The sequence below is a fragment of the Marmota monax genome, unplaced genomic scaffold (assembly GCF_021218885.2).
Source record: "Marmota monax isolate L192 unplaced genomic scaffold, Marmota_monax_Labrador192_F-V1.1 WCK01_AAM20220418_F8-fsc00127, whole genome shotgun sequence".
NCBI classification, from domain to species: Eukaryota; Metazoa; Chordata; class Mammalia; order Rodentia; family Sciuridae; genus Marmota; species Marmota monax.
This window is the reverse complement of record NW_026692894.1, coordinates 473,091-490,738: the sequence shown is the minus strand read 5'-3', so window position 1 is coordinate 490,738 and position 17,648 is coordinate 473,091. Positions and strand designations below refer to the sequence as shown.

At 47.0% G+C, this 17,648-nt stretch overlaps 2 protein-coding genes across 3 annotated transcripts in view; both read right to left on the bottom strand.

Annotated features, from left to right (window-relative positions):
- Ccnd3 (cyclin D3) overlaps positions 1-17,648 on the bottom strand; it is a 90,045-nt gene that overhangs the window by 65,888 nt on the left and 6,509 nt on the right. The gene's annotated exons all lie outside the window — the stretch shown is intronic.
- Med20 (mediator complex subunit 20) overlaps positions 1-17,648 on the bottom strand; it is a 172,175-nt gene that overhangs the window by 148,024 nt on the left and 6,503 nt on the right. The window lies entirely within an intron of this gene.

Here is a 17,648-nt window from a genome sequence, read left to right as displayed (position 1 = left end):
CACCCGGGGTCCCCTGCCTCAGCTGTCAACCTAATCAGGGCCCCACAGCAGGGAGTGGAGCCCTTGGCACTTGGGGCCTGGGAGGGCCCCTGATAAACAGCTGGAGGTCTTATTCGCAGAATCTGTCATCTCCAAAGGAAAAGCAGAAACAAACCACCAAAAGGGGTGTTGGGGGGCAGGGGGAGACTGATAATGAGTCACATTGTTGCTGGAGGCCCTCCACACCGACCTGCAGCCTCTGCCTCTTGAAGCTCCTGCTCCTCCTTCAAGACCCAAGCACAAACGTGCCCAGTTGCCACAAAGTCTTCATGGACTGCATCCCCTCATGGCCCCAGGCCCTGAAGCTTCACACTGCACCCAGCACAGACAGGGTCCACCACGACCACCCGCTGCATGAATGGACTCTGCTGGGTGTTGGGGTGCCAGCCAGCCAGAAGGCAAGCATTTCATCTCTAGGGTGTAGCACAAAACTTAGGCACTATCTGTGGAATTCATGCCAGGACTGAATGGGTGGAATGCTACACAAGCACTAAACTATATATGGATATTGACATACAAGAAAACAGCTTATTAAAGTATATACTATGCAAAAGCTGGTAATTAATTTTTTTTCAAAATAATAATTAGAATTTCATATTTTAGCAATAAATTCTCACTGGAGAGGACATTCTCATTTCACTTGGGAGCTCTATAAGCAATGCACTTTTTCCTTTCATTTTATATACCCAAAGCAAAATGTGAAAAGGTCTCCCACTACTTTTCTTTCTCCTTTCTTCCTTTCTTTTGGTACTGGGGATTGAACCCAGGAGTGCTTTGCCACTGAGCCATATCCCCAGACCTTTCAATGTTTGAGACAGGGTCTTGCTAAGTTGCTTAGGACCTCATTAAGTTGCTCAGGCTGGTCTTGAATTTGCTATCCTTCTGCCTTAGCCTCTTAAAATGCTGGGATTACAGGCATGTGCCACTGGGCACAGCTACTTTTCTTTCCTTTTTTAATATTTTGGTACTAAGCATATCCCCAGCCCGTTTTTGTTTATGTTTTATTTTGAGACAGGGTCTCACTGAGGACCTTGCTAAATTGCTTAAACTGGTTTTGAACTCAGGATCCTACTGCCTCATCCTCCTGAGCTGCTGGGATTACAAGCACCCCACACCCAGATAAAATACCAGTTCTCAATGGTGGTTTTTCCAAGGGGATGAGACTTAGTGGTTAGGGCAGAGTTTTCATTTTTAATGTTTTGGGGTTTTTTTCTTTTTCTCAAATATTCATTTTTTAGTTGTATTGGACACAATACTTTTATTTTATTTATTTATTTTTTATGTGGTACTGAGAATCGAACCCTCCAGGGCCTTGCATGTGCTAGGTGAGCGCTCTATCGCTGAGCCACAACCCCAGCCTTTTAAATGAGTTTTTTACAATTAGAAAGTTTGTGTTACTTTTAAAATTGTAATTTTGTTTTAGTCAATTTAACTAACTTAAAAATAATTACTTAAATAGTAAAAATATAGACTAGAAGGAAATCACAAAAGGTAAATCAGGGCTGTCTTTGGGTGACAAGAACTGAGTGATTTTTTAAAAATGTTTTTTTTTTTTTTACCTTTTTTATATGGTCCAACTTTCTATAAGAGTAGATTTCATGATTATTTATTTATTTATTGTGCAATCCTGGGGATCACACCCAAGGTCCTGAGCATGCTAGGCAGGTGCATGCTCCACCACTGACCTACAGCTCCAGCTCCTGGTTTTATGATTTTTAAAAACTTTTACAAGAGGCTTAATGAATGATCCACAAGTTTCCCTAGCTCCACTCTGTGCCCACATAGGACCCAACCTACGGGAAATTCTTGTCTTCCTTTGCTCCACTCCATTGACCAAGGACCCAGAGGGACTTTTGTTCACGGCTGTGCCCTGTTCAAGCCTCCATCCATGGTGCCATCCCCAGAGCAAGACACCTGCATGGTGGGAAAGGACTGGAGCAAGAATCTGGCTCTTGCTAGGGGAGGTGATATTGGCCAAATTATTTTATTGTGCGCATGTGTGACTATGTAACAACAAATCCCCCCATTATGTACAATTTATAATGCACCATTAAAAAAATGTGGAAAGCCAGGCACAGTGGTGCACGCCTGTAATCCCCCCAACTCAGGAGCTGAGGTAGGAGGATCAGGAGTTCAAGGCCAGCCCCATCAACCTAGTGAGAACCCAACTCAAAATAAAGAACAAAAAGTTCTGGGGGTATAGCTTAGTGGTAAAGCACCCATGGTTTCAATCCCCAGTACCAAAAAAAAAAGAAAGAAAAGAAAGAAAGAAAGAAAAATCCCTGGCTCTGGCTCTTGTCAGAATGGTCACGGCTCCTGGCCTGTCCTTGTCTCTGCCTTCCAACTCTCCAAACTCCACCTGCTGAACCCCAAAGATGACTCAGGTCTCCTGGACGTCTTCCCTAGCCCCAGCCTTCCCTGCTCTCCCTTGCCTAAGCATAGAAAGTGTGCACCCACAATCTCAAGTTTGCCATCTTCTCTCCGCACCATGTCCCCTTACTCATTTGTTGGATCAACATTTATTGAGAGTATCATATGCTGTGCTGGGCTCTTCTGGAGGAACAGGGACTGGGCCAAAGACGTCAGGCACTCAGCAAACATCCTTCACAAGGACTCAATGAAAGAGGGTGGGAGAGGCTGAGTGAGACCAAGAGCCTATTCTCAAGGGGCTCAATCTAGTTGAGAACAATAGGCAGTGTTTACACATAGCACATGCTAGGAAATGCCACCAAGGAGACAGGACATGTGAGAGGAACAGCAGAGAAGATTTCAAGAAGAATGGTCAATTTGGACAGATAGGGGCAGATGGGGAAGGGCAAAGGACAGCCCTGGAAGGGGGGACAGTGCACAGAGCCATGGAAGCAGGAACACCATGGGATCTACCAGGCACTTTGTTGGCTGGGAGAAAGTTATAAAGGCTGTTTGTGTGTCAGAAGCCTGGAAAGGCGTGGGGAACCCAGATCCTAGCAGAACCAAAACAAAAGGGGAGGGTGAATTTATTGCATATGCCTCAGAGGGCCAATGATGATGTCTGAGCTTTGGAAATGGGGAGTAACCCAGGCAGAAAGCTCACAAAGGGCTCAGGTAGCCAGCCACTGGAGCAAGGCAGAGGAGAAGTTTCCAACCTGTTACTCCATTACTATCTTTATTGGGGGAGATACTGGAAATTGAACCAAGGGCCTTGTGCATGCTAAGCACATGCTTTACCACTGAGCTACACCCCTGCCACCCATTACTATCTTTTGAAAATATTTTTTTTGTCGTAGATGGACATAATGTCTTTATTTATTTTTATATGGCGCTGAGGATCGAACCCAATGCCTCATGCATGCGAGGCAAGTGCTCTACCACTGAGCTACAACCCCAGTCCTACCCATTACTATCTTAAAAGAAGAAGTAACAGGTATTGAATGCAGAACATGAGCAAATCACTCTTCTACCATCTTTAACCCCTGAAACAGTCCTGTGAGATGAGATGGCATGATTCCAATTTGCAGCTGATATTGCTGAGTCCCATAAGGCTACAGTAATTTGCCTGTGGTCATCCTGTTAGTTAGCAGTCTCAGGGATTCCAACTCCAGTCGACCTGAACCCAAATGCTAAGACACCCTTCCCCAGCTCACTGTCTTCTATGATCCCTTCTGTACCTGCCAGCATGCATCACGACGATGGCTCAGTACACATTTGCAATGTTAGGAAGCCAAGAAAGGCATGAACGAATGATTGGATCCCAGACTGGAAAAAGAAAACCTCTCAGCACACATGAAAAGGGTTGGGGGGCGGGAAGGAGATGTAAGAGTGAATGGAAAATAAAACAAACAATCGTTTTGTTACCACTTCCTCTGGGGCTGGGTCACGGTTGTTAACTGTGTGCAGCAGGCGCGTACAGTCTGGCACACGCACATCCACACAGACGCACAAAGAGCTATTTATTTACTTCCTCTGTGAGGGGTAAATAAAGATCAGACCAAAACAGGCTCCCCCAAACCGCCAGGGGGTCTCCCCCAGGTGTTGATGCAGCACTTGGCCTAGAGAAGTCACAGGTGGCTCTCTACTCCTGTCATCCCCAGCTCCATTTATGCATGTGTGGGTCTAGCTCACCAGGGAGGCCCCATGTGCAGCAGAGAAGCAGGGCAAGGCTTCCTCACCCCTCCTCCAGTGGGGTGAGCAACATCCACCCCCATCCCCACTCTCTGTGGAGACATGCAGAATCTACAAGTGGCATGACACACTATTGGGGTGCTGGAGCCCCTTGCTGGGCTGGGCCATCAATCCTTAGATTTCTGAATTTGGGGGAGGGCAGGAGGAGGAGGGCACAGGGGCACCTCTGGGCAGCAGGTATATAGCAAACCCATGTGGACATACAGTGGATCCTCATTACTCATTGATTCCATATATGCAAATTCTTGTTAAAATTTACTTATAACCCCCAAATCAATACTTGAGGTGCTTTGCAGGCATCTGCAGACATGTGCAGAGCTGTGAAAAATTTTAGTCACTAACATGTATTTTCTCAGCTGAGGTCAAACAACACACCACTGTGCTTGCTGGTTGCTGCTCTCCTACTGTAAAATAGTACCCTTGTTAGTGCTGCCCCTTCTGCATTTTGGGCCTTTTTTGGTGATTTCCTTCCTTAAAATGGCCCCCGAGTGTAGGATCAGTGGGCTGTCTCATATTTCTACACACAGGATGACTTACATAGAAAATATATTAGGAAAGCTTTGTTCAGGCATGAATTACAGTATAGTTGAACATGAGTTCACTATCGGTGACTCAACAATATACCTTTTATTTCTTGATTGATTGTTTGGTACTGAGTATTGAACCCAGGAACACTTCATATCCCCAGCCCCCCATTTTTAAAATGTTTTTTAGTTGTAGTTGGACACAATACCTTTATTTTATGTATTTATTTTTATGTGGTGCTGAGGATTGAATCCAAGATCTCATGCATACTAAGCAAGCGCTCTATCCCTGAGCCACAACGCCAGTCCTTCTCAGCCCTTTTTTAAAATTTTGAGACAGGGTCTCATTAAGTTGCTTAGGGCCTTGCTCAGTTGCTGAAGCTGGCCTCAAACTTGCAATCCTCCTGCCTAGGGATTACAGGTGTGCACCACCACGCCCAGCACAAGTCAACAATATGTTTTAAATAATGTGCCTAAAGAAAAACATACAAAAAGCAAGGTTATGTTTTGATCGCGTGATGACAACACAGTGACATATGGCTCACAGGACCCTATACCTGTTCTTCCCCAGGAGCAATGAATGGTTCAGGCTCCACTACCTCGGTGATCACGCTGACTACATAGAACTTAACTACTGCCAATAATGGCAACGGACTGTATTTGAATATTATAATAGCTTGGGGACCCACATCTTTGGGTACCTGTGATTGCACATCTGCACATATTCATCCAGCCGATGCCCACCATCTACTGAACACCTGCTGGATATAAAGTCCAACACTGAAAATCAAATTCGAGATGCAGACAGGTCCCAGGTCCTCCTCCTCACCATTTTATTGCAGAAATGGGGTAGGTGACTCTGAAGGCTTTTACTTATTTATTTAGTCTGGATCCCTGGGCTTATATATCAGTGTTGGGGCATGAAACTTTTATTAATGTTTTCGTTACAATGGCACAGCCCTGTAGCATGATAACAGCTGAAGACTCACATAACACTTGCACCCTTTCCTGAGAGCTATATGTGCCTGAAGCTTCCTAACCACTCATGGACTTCTCCTAACAGCCCTGTAAGGGAGACACTATTATTATCCCTACTTTACAGATCAAGGCACCGAGGCATAGGGAAGCAGAGAGGTTAAGAACTCACTGGATCATACAATGAGTCCGTAGCAGAGAGAGGGGTTGAGGGGGCCCTTCTCCTAAGCCACGCCAAGGGCATTCAGCATCAAAGAGCATAAAGTAAACCAGGCGCAGTGGCGCACGCCTGTAATCCCAGCAGCTAGAGAGGCTGAGACGGGAGGATCGCAAGTTCAAAGCCAGCCTCAGCAATGGTGAGGTGCTAAGCAACTCAGTGAGACCCTGTCTCTAAATAAAATGCAAAATAGAGCTGGGGATGTGGCTCAATGGTTGAGTGCCCCTGAGTTCAATCCCTGGTAACCCCCCCCCCAAAAAAAAAGAGCATAAAGTACACTGGAAGCCATTTAGGATCCCAGGCAGGAAGCAGGTAGGGCCTGAAGGAGGCCACCCCTCAGGGAAGCAAGGGAGGATTGTGTGGGAGGGGCCGAGGCATGCCGGTAACCACAGGTCTGGAATATGTTGTGAGAGGTTTAAATAGGGAGCTGGGCAGCTCTGAGAGGCAAGGACATAGGGCCTGTCCTCCATTGAAGCCAAGAGAGGCCCAGAAAGAGCAGAGAGTAGCCTTAGAAGTGAAGGCCTTGCAGAATCCTCACACGGATTTCCACCTCCTATACCACCTCTTTCCTGGTACACAGAAATGCAGTTAGTTAACTGGGGTCATGGGAATTAGGGACCACACCCAACCTGGGACATCAGGGGGACAGCTGGGGCTGGGTGAGGAGGTGGAAGAGGGCATAGGAGGTCGCAAAACTTGCCATGAGAAAAACCTGCTGTAAGAGACGTGAGACCACAGCTCCAGTGCCCCTCCACACCCTGCTCACTGTGCCCCCTGTCCCCAAGATGGCAGGTATCCTGCTCCAAGCCAAAGGCCTGCTATGTATTTTCCTGGGATCCCTGCAGTCCTTTCCAGCTCAGATCCACAAGGGTGGCTCTCTCAGAACTGATGCAGCCTGCTGTGCCCTCTCCAGGGGGGCAGAAGGTGACCAGGGAAAACTGAGGGCTTCAAGCTCTATGCAATAAGGGACCAAGCCTGCCCTGCTCTCCCCCAGCCCCATGCAAGGTCTTCAGTAAACAGACACCCTGCGGATGAATAAATAAGCGAATGAATGACTTGGCGCTGGACCCAGAAGACGCCTGTCGTCATCTTGCCACACAGAGATTCCCATGCAAAGAAGAGAGGCGTTTTTCTTCTTTTTGACCCACTCACCCTTCCTTCCTCAAAGCAGACCCTCTGAGGCTTGGAAGTCTTCATCTCTGTCTCAATCTCTCAGGGCCTCCTTCTCCTGATGCCCCAAGTGCCTACATTTGACCTTCCTGGTGCTCCAGAGAGGCGTGGAGACCTAACCCTCCCCTACCATCAGAGAACAGCAAGGCCTCCCCAAAGCGGCAAATATGGTACTCCTCAGTGGTCCTCGCCCTGCTCTCGCAGCGGGCCTGGGACAAGAGCTGCATGATGACCTGTTAGGGATCTCTCCTGAGGGCAATGGAGAGTCAAACCCACCATCTGTGACAAGAAAGGAAGGAGATGGGGGACGGTATTATCCAAGAGGGCTCTGGCCTCTCTGCCCTGGGCTTCTCCTAGAAAGAAGTCCACCTGAGAATATTCTCCCAGCAGAGGTTACCCATAGAAAGTGTCCTCATCCACATGACATGGGCTCCCTGCTCCTCCACATCTAGATTCCATGGCAAGACTATCAACTGGCCCCCCACTCACAATCCACTACCATCTTATACCTGTTTTACTAGAAGCCTCAGAATGTAGGGTCCCTAAACTCCCCGGCAGCTGAGGCTGGCAGGTACTGAACATCTGGCCAAAGGAATACATGATCTGTTAATTTTTAGGTCATGTCCTGAAGAGGAAGGCACACTGCCTCTTCCTCCTCCCTTCTCTCTTCCCACAGGCAGGACGATGGCCCCAGGAGACACAGCAGCATGCCATTTTCCATGCCCCAGGGCGTGGAGGAGCAATGTCACAGGGGAAGCCTGGCTCCTGGCACTGCCGAGGGGTCAGATCATCTGCCCAGACTTGTATGTAGGAAATTTCCATTTTGTTTAGCTGCTAACCTCGGGGTCTGTGTTATAGCTGCTCAATCTCCCCTAATGCCTACCCCAGTCCTTTTTAAAAATGTTTTCTTGGGCTGGGGTTATGACTCAGTGGTAGAGAGCTCACCTAGCATGCATGAGGCACTGGGTTCGATCCTCAGCACCACATAAAAATAAAAAATATTATGTCCACCTGAAACTAAAAAATAAATATCCTCTTTAAAAAAAAAATGTTTTCTTCCTTCATTTCCCACAGTACAGGGGGTTAGACCCAGAGCCGCCTCTACTACTGAGCAGCACCCACAGCCCTCTGTCCGTTCTTTGGTGCCAAGATGTTGACGGTAAATTGGTGTGTAGAGGGGCCTTCCTCTTCACCCATGTCCCCAGTCCTTCAGTTCCCTACCTTCCCACACCAGCAGGTCTGCTTCCCAAGAGTCAGAGAGTACTTTCCAGATGGAGAGACACCACTCCAGCTAATATCAAATTGAAGCCAAAGGTGAATCTCTCCCTCCCTTAGAATAGGCAATTCATTCTTTCCTCAAATTGACTATTTCTCAAACCATTTATGTCCTTTTTGAGAAAAGGCTCCCTTCATGCTCAAGGAAGTATTGCATTTGTCAGGCCAACCCAGTCCTATAGAGGACGAGGTGAGGAGGCAAAGAACAGGTGGGTTTCAGTTCTGAGTCCAAGATTCCTCTCACTAGCCATGTGACCTTGGGCAAATCTCTTGGCCTCTCTAAGCCTCAGTTCCCTCCTTTATAAAACAGAGGTACTAGTAACTGTTTACAGGTTGGTGGAGAGAATTCAAGATGACTCTCCTGCCAGGCACACAGTAGGTGGTCATTAAACCCCAGCGGTTCATACTATGGAGATAAGTATGGGAAGGTTGAGGACACAGCTGGAAAAGAGACCTGAATGAGCATCTTGCAGGATGCCTGGGAAGAGGGCAGGGGAGAAAACTGGGGAGAGGAAACTGTGGCCACAGAAAGGAAGAGAGAGGCAGAGCTGAGGTGACATCAGGGGAGGGAAAAGGAGGGGACGGGAGGGCTCAGCGGTGCCCACACTGAGTACAAGGGTGGAGGACACAGCTGTGGTGTCTATCAGCTGCCCGCAGCTCACACAATCCCTGTGCCCATCTCACTTTTGTCACCACCCTGGCACTTCTGCCCTTGTCAGCCGCCCTCACCACCATGACCACTGCTGCCACACTGTCAGCTGCTATCTCTTGCCTCATCTTCCTTCCTGGCCCTGAGAGAGCAGAAGGGGCTGGGGAGCAGCTGCCCTCCCCAGCAACATCACTGCTCCTGGAGGCTGGAGCTGCCTGGGTGGTGTGTGGGAGCCCGGGCTCTGGAGTCAGGCTGGCTTCTGTCCCCAGCTCTAGCACGGAAGAGCTGGTGACCTAATCAACTTAGATGACTGTCTGAAGCTTCCGTTTCCTCCTCTACACAAGAGGAATAATAGGGCTGCCAGGAAGAGGGAATGGGACGGTGCGTGCTAAGCACCTAGCAGCGCATGGCCTACAGCAAGTGTTCAATAAATGTGTTATCATCAGGGCTCTCTTCACAGCTGCAGACCTGGGCCATCTCACAAGGTTCCAGGCACAGAAGGGTCCCACACTTGGTTTAATGCTCTGTCATTACCATCTTCTTAGTAATTTTTAAACAAGAAGTTCAGCAAGTTAGGTCGCTGTTCCTGGCCATCATAACACAGTTATCAGGTGTGCTGATCTCGGGGTGACGACAGAGTGAGGGCATGTCCTGCAGACTGTTGGAGATGTGGGATATTAGAGGGCCTTGGGGGCCTCATTTAAGTACAGTGATGTGGGACCAAGCTTGGATGCTAGCAGATAGACACCAAGAATTAGTGGCACCACCCACACCCTTGGCAATGGGGGGTGCCTCCTTCTTTCAACAATCCTACCACCAAGAGCAAAGGTGCCTGATACACTTCAGGCAAATACCCGTCCTCTTGCTCCCTGGATTTGACTTCCTGTATACCCAGGCCACAGGCCACGTACAAGCTCAGGAAAAAAAGAAGTCATGTCCATGGAGTCCCTACGTCCTCAGGATATGGAGTCACTCCATGGTGGACCCAGTCCTACCCCAAGCCCCTTAGTGCACGGGTCCAGCTGAGGCTTGCTGCTTAGATGGGAACTGGGGAAAAGGTAGCTCAGAAGAAGGGGTTTGATCACTACTTGTGGTAGCTTCAGGGACCAGCCCAGCCCTAGGACATGGAGAATTCTACTCCTTCTAAGACTTTAAACCACAGGTTAGTACATGTAGAAAGTAGTCAGGGGCATTGCCATGAGTCCTCAGGAGATGGGGAGCTTTGCAGGGGTCCCTGGAGTTAGGGTACTCTTAGACACTATGCTGAGCAATGAGCTCCCATAAGCCACCTCAGGCGGCATATCTTGGGCCTGCTGTCTCCTCTCCTAGAGTGAATTCCTGGAGGTCAGGGCCCACCCACAGTGAACTGACCAGCTGTTTTCAGACCCAACCTCTACCCATGCCCCAGGTCCTGCCTTGACTTCCCCAGACTCGCCATGACAGCCTGGCTGTCCTCTGTTCCCAGGACTTCTTAAGTGGCTCATGGAAGAGTCTGAGGGTGGCCTGTCCTGGTAGGTGGAGGCTGGCCCTGGAAGAGGCCCCTCTCCATCCACCTCCGGCCACCTGTCCTGACTACTCACGCTCAGACAGCTGGAGAACAGAGGCCCCAGAGTCTCTGTTAAGGGGGGTGGGGGTGGGGGCAAAGGCTGCTCTAAGGGAACGGCGCCAAGGCCGGAGGGGAGGCCCCTCTGGCTGATGGGGATGCTGAGTGAGCATGTCCGGGGGTGGGGTGGACTTGTGAGAAGTGGGAATTGGGGTGGGATCAGAGAACATTGGAATGTGGAGCTCATTCTCCTGGGGGCACAGCTGTTTATTTTGATCTCCCCCGTCAGCTGCCACATGTTTCTTATCTTGGGGCTCAATCCAGGCTCCACCTCCTTCTCTGTTGCTGTGCTAGGCAGGCAGACACTGTAGGATACAGCCCTGTTTCCTGCTTGCACGGCCCGGCCCTCGTCTCCCACTCAGGGCTAAAAGGGACAAGGAGACCAAAGACGTCAAGGAGAAAGGCCGGCCCCACTTCGCACGTACTCTGTGCTCGTCCATGGGTCACAGGGGCTTGCAAGTCCTCTGCTCCTCTCCTGACTCCACCTGAAAGGCAGCTGTGACCTTTCAGTCCACACCAGGCTCTGGCTGAGGGCCTTACTGGACCTCTCACTTCCAACTTTGTATTGGGCATCTGCTGCCTCCAATAAGATGCCACCAAAGTAATGAGACTCATTTTCTATAGACTCATAAAGACACGACTCGGGATGTGTTTTCTGTTCTTCATGTTACTGCAGAACTGGAACATGTCATAAAAGGGGAGAAAAGCAGGGGAAAATATCTGCCTTAGATCTACCACCCCCCCCAAAACCACTGTCAACATTTTGATATATTTCCTTCCAGTCTTATGTGTTATATAAAATATATAGTTGTAAATATACTCTATGTACAATTTTGCATCCCGATTTTCCCCATAACATCACCACACGAGTAATTTTCATGTTCCCACATATTTGTGCAACAGACTTTTATTTTTGAGACAGGGTACCATTGTGTTGCTCTGGCTGTTCTCAAATGCCTGGGCTCAAACGATCTTCTGCCTTGGCCCCTGAGTAGGACTTCTAAAGGTGCATGCCATCAAACCAGATCTGCAACCAACATTTTTAACGGCAAATAGTCCATTCAATAGATACACTGCAATTTGTTTGTCTGTTGTGAGACACTACATTGTTCCAGTGGATGCACTGTTTTCCGCATGTAGAATCCCTTAGTGGAATTACCAAGGCAAGGGTCAGAATGTTTTGGAGGCACTGGATTTTAATATCCATGGCTGCTCTGCTTTCTGAAGGTAGAATTTACCTAGAGAAGCCAGGTGCGGTGGTGCATGCTTATAATCCCAGCAGTTTAGGAGGCTGAGACAGGAGGATAGCAAGTTCAAAGCCAGCCTCAGCAATTTAGCAAGGCCCTAAGCAACTTAGCAAGACCCTGTCTCTAAATAAAAAATAAAACGGAGTGGGGATCTGACTCAGTGATTAAGTGGTCCTGAGTTCAATTTCTAGTAGCAAAAAAAAAAAAAAAAAACAGAAAATAATTTACCCAGAGAATAAAGAAGGCCACTGGCAAGACACAAACATGCCCATTCAGACTCAACAGTTTGTAACTCAACACCGCTCATGGTTAGACTTTTTTTATGTGCCTATGTCACACTGCTTGTTCCCCTCCACAACAGTGCTTCCAAGTTCCCTCTCCCCTCCTATAAACTCAGGAGTCAGTTCCTGAACAGTGCCACAGATGCCCATCCATCCCTTCCAGGCCCAGCCGGGCAGAGGTGACTAGTCAGTTGCTCTCATCTCCCTCTAGTTCCCTCTTCCCAGCCTGGAGCACTTTCTGTTTCTGCCCATTTCCAAGCCTGGTTCTCCAGCCTTCCTGAAGGCTCCCTGAGTTCCCTATCTTCTCCCAGTGAACTCCCTTTGCTTGATGCTGGGCAGTCCATTTCTGTTGCTAGCAGAACCCTGAGAATACAGATTCCTCCCCAACTTGGAGTTTTTCAAATTGCAAGTCAGGATGGGTTCCTGGCTTATGAAATCACCAAGCTAATCTTGACCAGCATGTTTTAAAAATGAAATAACAGGACAGAATTTTTTAAAAACATACCAAAAGTACATCCTCTGTAGCAACGTTAAGTATTGCTTAGTGACCCTTGTTCAGTTTATATATGCATACGGGCATATGTCTGCATGTGTGAAGATAAAATGGATTAAAATCAAAACATTTCTTTTTGAGAAGCATCACCTTAAGTGGACTTGAGTTACTTGAGACTAAAGAATAAAGCCAGGTCCCCTAATATATTTATATTCTCACCCAAACTTTTTTTTTTTTTTTTTTTGGTACTAGGGATTGAAGTCAGGGGCACTCAACCACTGAGCCACATTCCCAGCCCTCTTTTGTATTTTTTTTTAGGGTCAGGGTCTCATTGAGTTGCTTAGCATCTCGCCATTGCTGAGGCTGACTTTGAACTCACAATCCTCCTGCCTCAGCTCCCCGAGCCTCCTGGATTACAGGAGTGCGCTACTATGCCCAGCAAAAAATATACTTTTTTTTTGCCAGGAGAATAGTATATTTCAAGGTCCACCCTTGATTTCCCCTTGCCCTGTGGTTTAGTTAATCATACTCAGTGATTAAGACACATCTTTTCCTCCTGATTTTAGAATTTCCACTAATGGTACCAACATTCTGCCATGCTGAGAGACTCAGTGGTTGGTGGTCCTTGATTCTTCTCCTCTGTGCACTTACGGAGCACCTCGGGGCACTCGGCCTAGCAGGGGCGAAGGAATGCAAACAGCAGAGTACCACGCGTGCCTCAGACTTCATCACAGAAGCATGCACGGTGCCTCCCAGGGAAGGGCCGATGACTCTTCATACCTTCTTCAGGATTACTAAGTTCTGCTGCTTCTACCTTCAAAATATTTTGCCAAATCGCCCCCTTGTTTCCATTTCTACAGGCGTCACCTTAGTTTCAACCCTTTTCATAATTCTGTGTAGTCTCTCTCAGTTCTATTATTCTACTACTGCCCTGGGAATTGTCTTGAAATAGCTCTGATAATGCCACTTCTGTGCTCAAAAACCTTCAATGGCTTCTTTTTACCAACAAAATAAAGTTCAAACCCCCCACTCAAGCTTCTTTACCACTACTCCAAATGTTCATTCCACTTTCATATCCCACTAGGCCAGACCAACAAGGTTCCCCCTTTTCCAATGACATATCTGTCTGAGGCCAGATGTTCTTTATATGCATCAACCAGAACCATACAGTACATGAGACTGAAGTGAAAGCAACTATGATACTCCAGCTGTCTTCCATTAAATCAGGCATTTAAAGAGATTTGCAAAAATGTAAATCAAGGCCACACTTCTCATTAATTTTTTTTGTTTTGGAAAATAAAGTTATCGTTTTATTAAAAATATGATATTTATGTTAACATACACCAAATTTCTTATTTTTAAAGGAATTAAAAATATTTTTAAATGTCTCAATTTTTTTATTAGAAACTCAAAAGCCTGCAAAATCAAAATTCTTTGAGATCCTCAAAAAAAAAATTGAGGGGGGTACAAGGGATTGAACTCAGGGGCACTCGATCACTGAGCCACACCCCCAGCCCTATTTTGTATTTTATTAGAGACAGGGTCTCACTGAGTTGCTTAGTGCCTGGCCATTGCTGAGGCTGGCTTTGAACTTGGCAATCCTCCTGCCTCAGCCTCTCAAGCTGCTGGGATTACAGGCATGCGCCATCATACTTGGCTTCCTCAAAAATTTTTTAAAAGATGTTAAGTGTTCCGGAGACCAGAAAGTTTGAGAACTGCTGCATTAGACCTCACATGTCAGTTGAAGCAGACACCCTCTGTCCTCAAATGCCTGATTCTCTCTATTACTTTGCCTTCCTTTCTGCCCCACTGCATTGCTGGACTTTGTCAAACTATTAAAAAGAGTAAGAAGTGGTCATATAAAGAATTAAGGTTGTAAGCCAGGCATGGTGGCACATGCCTATAATCCCAGCGACTCAGGAAGCTGAGGCAGGGGGATCCCAAGTTCAAGACCAGCCTCAGTAACTTAGATCCTGTCTCAAAAGTAAAAATAATAAAAATGGCTGGAGGGCTAGAGTTGTAGCTCAGTGGTAGAGCGCTTGCCTGGCACATGTAGGTACTGGGTTCAATTCTCAGGACCACATACAAATAAAATAAAGGTATTATGTCCATCTATAACTAAAAAAATATTTTTTAAATGGCTGGAGATATGGCTCAGTGGTTAAGTGTTCCTGGGCTAAATCTCTGGCATAAAAAAAAATCAAATCATTGTTGTTACACAAACAATGATGACTGTAGAGCTAGCCACCAATTATTTTAGAAATAATAAGTAAAATCATAGAAAAAGAATAAGAAATAAGCCAAATAACTGTCAAAGAAATAAGAACAGAAAAAGGATTATTTCTGTAATATGGCTTTCAATGAAAAAGAACATTCACAAAAGTAAAAAGATACAAATTAAAACTGCTTTTAATTAAAACTTCCCCTGAACAATTTCTCATCCAATCCTCCCTTTTGGGGAGGCTGAGGATGTAGATCAGTGGTAGAATGCTTGCATAGCATGCCTTGGGTCCTGGATTCAATTCCCAGCACTGCAAAAACAAAAGACAATGAAAAAATCCTCCCCTTTTTTATTTCCTCAAATGGTACCTTTAAGAAGAAATTCCTGGCTAACCCACCCAAAAGTAACTGCTCCCTTCGTGAGATATCCATAGCATATTCTGGTGGCCCAGGCAGTCCATGGAAGCATGCGTACTGAATTCCTAAATTTGCACACTTAATGGACATAAATTTAATTGTAGGAAATGCCAGAAAACCACAGAAACCTGAACACTCTTCATATGATGGGTTTCCTTATCCCAAGCTCAACATAATGTTCAACCAAAGACTTGGTCATCTGTCCCAATGAAAACTGGCCATGCTGAAGATTCCTAGAGATGGGAGAGAAAGCCCAAACCACATACAGTTTTGTGAGCAGTTGGAGGAGACTTTAATACTGACTTTGAACCCAATACTGCATAAAATGTAATTCCACTATACAAGAAGAATGGACAAATGAATAACTCCAGGGCCCCTGGAACTTATACATGTTGTTGGATGACTATACCAGATGGCGGAGCTCAAGAGTCCTACACCCATACAGTCCTCTCCTTGGGCAGGATATGTGGCATCCAGTCTGGGCAGGGCTGCTGCCCATTTCTGGGTGGTATAGCTGAAACCTCTGTCCTTCCCGAAAGGACAAGGTAAGCTGTTAGGCCCCAGGATTCAAATTAACCACCAGTTCCAGAGTTGTGCCCCTGGTTAGTACCCTGGTGCCACACCCCTGCCAAAGCCAAGTTTTAGGGAAGAGTAAGGAAAGGAAAATGAGCACTGAGGGGAAGGAAAATCTTATTTATACCTTCACTGCCGTTGGGCGGCTGTGGTCAGGCTGATTCATCCAGGGCTCCCCAGATAGGTCAGGGCCCCAGCCCCACCTAGCAAGCTCACATTCACCACCACCCACTCCTGCTTCCTGGGTCCCCTGCGACACCTGACCCACCTGCTGGTCCCACTTGCTCCTTCCCTTCCATCTTGCTTGACTTAGCAAATAGTCCTGAAGCCCTGGCCAGGAGCATTGGGGGATCCAGGATGCTCTGGGATTGCTGGGGCGGGGGGGGGGGGGAAGGGGAGGGACTCACATCAGTGGCAGCACACCTCCGGGCATATGTGCATGTCACTTGTGGAGGAAAGTCAAGGGGCCTGCCAGTCTGCTCCACTAGTCAAACTGTGTATAGGATAGTATCTCAACAGGAAACCTGGTGTCATCTCACACTCCCCCCAGTGGGTGGGTGCACACAGATGCATGCCATACATACACGTTACCTATGGAAAGTCTGTGTCAGGTCAGAGTTCTTCCAGCCACCAGGCTCTTAACACTGACCAGTTGTATGACCTTGGGCTTACTGAACCTTTGTGCCTCAGTATCTTCATTTGTAAAATAAGGAAACCTCATAGGATTCTTATGAGGGGTTAAATGAGAAATGAGTTAGTAAATATAAGGACTGCCAGGCACGGTGGCTCATGCCTGTAATCTTAGTGGCTCACGAGGCTGAGGCAGGAGGATTGTGAGTTCAAAGACAGCCTCAGCAATAGCGAGGCGCTAAGCAACTCAGTAATTCCCTGTCTCTAAATAAAATACAAAATAGGGCTGGGGATGTGGCTCAGTGGTCAAGGGCCTCTGAGTTCAATCCCTGATACCCCCTCCCCCTGAAAAGGCCAAAAAATATAAGTATTATAAATTTATTTAAAACGGCAGAGACGCATTCACAACACCTGTGCAAAGATCTGTTATAGTCATCAATTCTGCTGCCATGTGTTTGGGAAGAAACAGGGATTCAAAGAAAACTCCTGTTTCTTCCCAAACACATGTGAGAATAGATTCCCACAAAAAAAAAAAAAAAAAACACCAAAATATGACCCCCAGCACCCACATCAGAATAAAGGCAAGAAGAAGCAGGGAGAAAGAAAGACTTTCTCAGGATCACCCAGACACACTGAGCTCACGTCTAGTCACTATACAAAATTTTTAATTAGAACCCAAAATGCTGGGCCCAGGCGAAAACAGACTGCCTCCTCCCAGATCAAGGTCTGGCATCTGTCTGAGGCCCCTGCCCTGACTTCCTTTCAGTCAGTCTTAGAGGGAAAAATCAAGTCCATTCAAAGAAAAGATGGAGGCTGCCCCTGGGACCAGCACTCAGCTGAATGGAAGAGAGGAAGAAAGAGAAGCCCTGGAAAAATGTTCTAGTGCCTCGCTATTGCTGAGGCTGTCTTTGAACTCACAATCCTCCTGCCTCAGCCTCGAGAGCCACTAGGATTACAGGCATGAGCCACCGTGCCTGGCAGTCCTTATATTTACTAACTCATTTCTCATTTAACCCCTCATAAGAATCCTATGAGGTTTCCTTATTTTACAAATGAAGATACTGAGGCACAAAGGTTCAGTAAGCCCAAGGTCATACAACTGGCCAGTGTTAAGAGCCTGGTGGCTGGAAGAACTCTGACCTGATGACTTTCCGTAGGTAATGTACGCATGGCA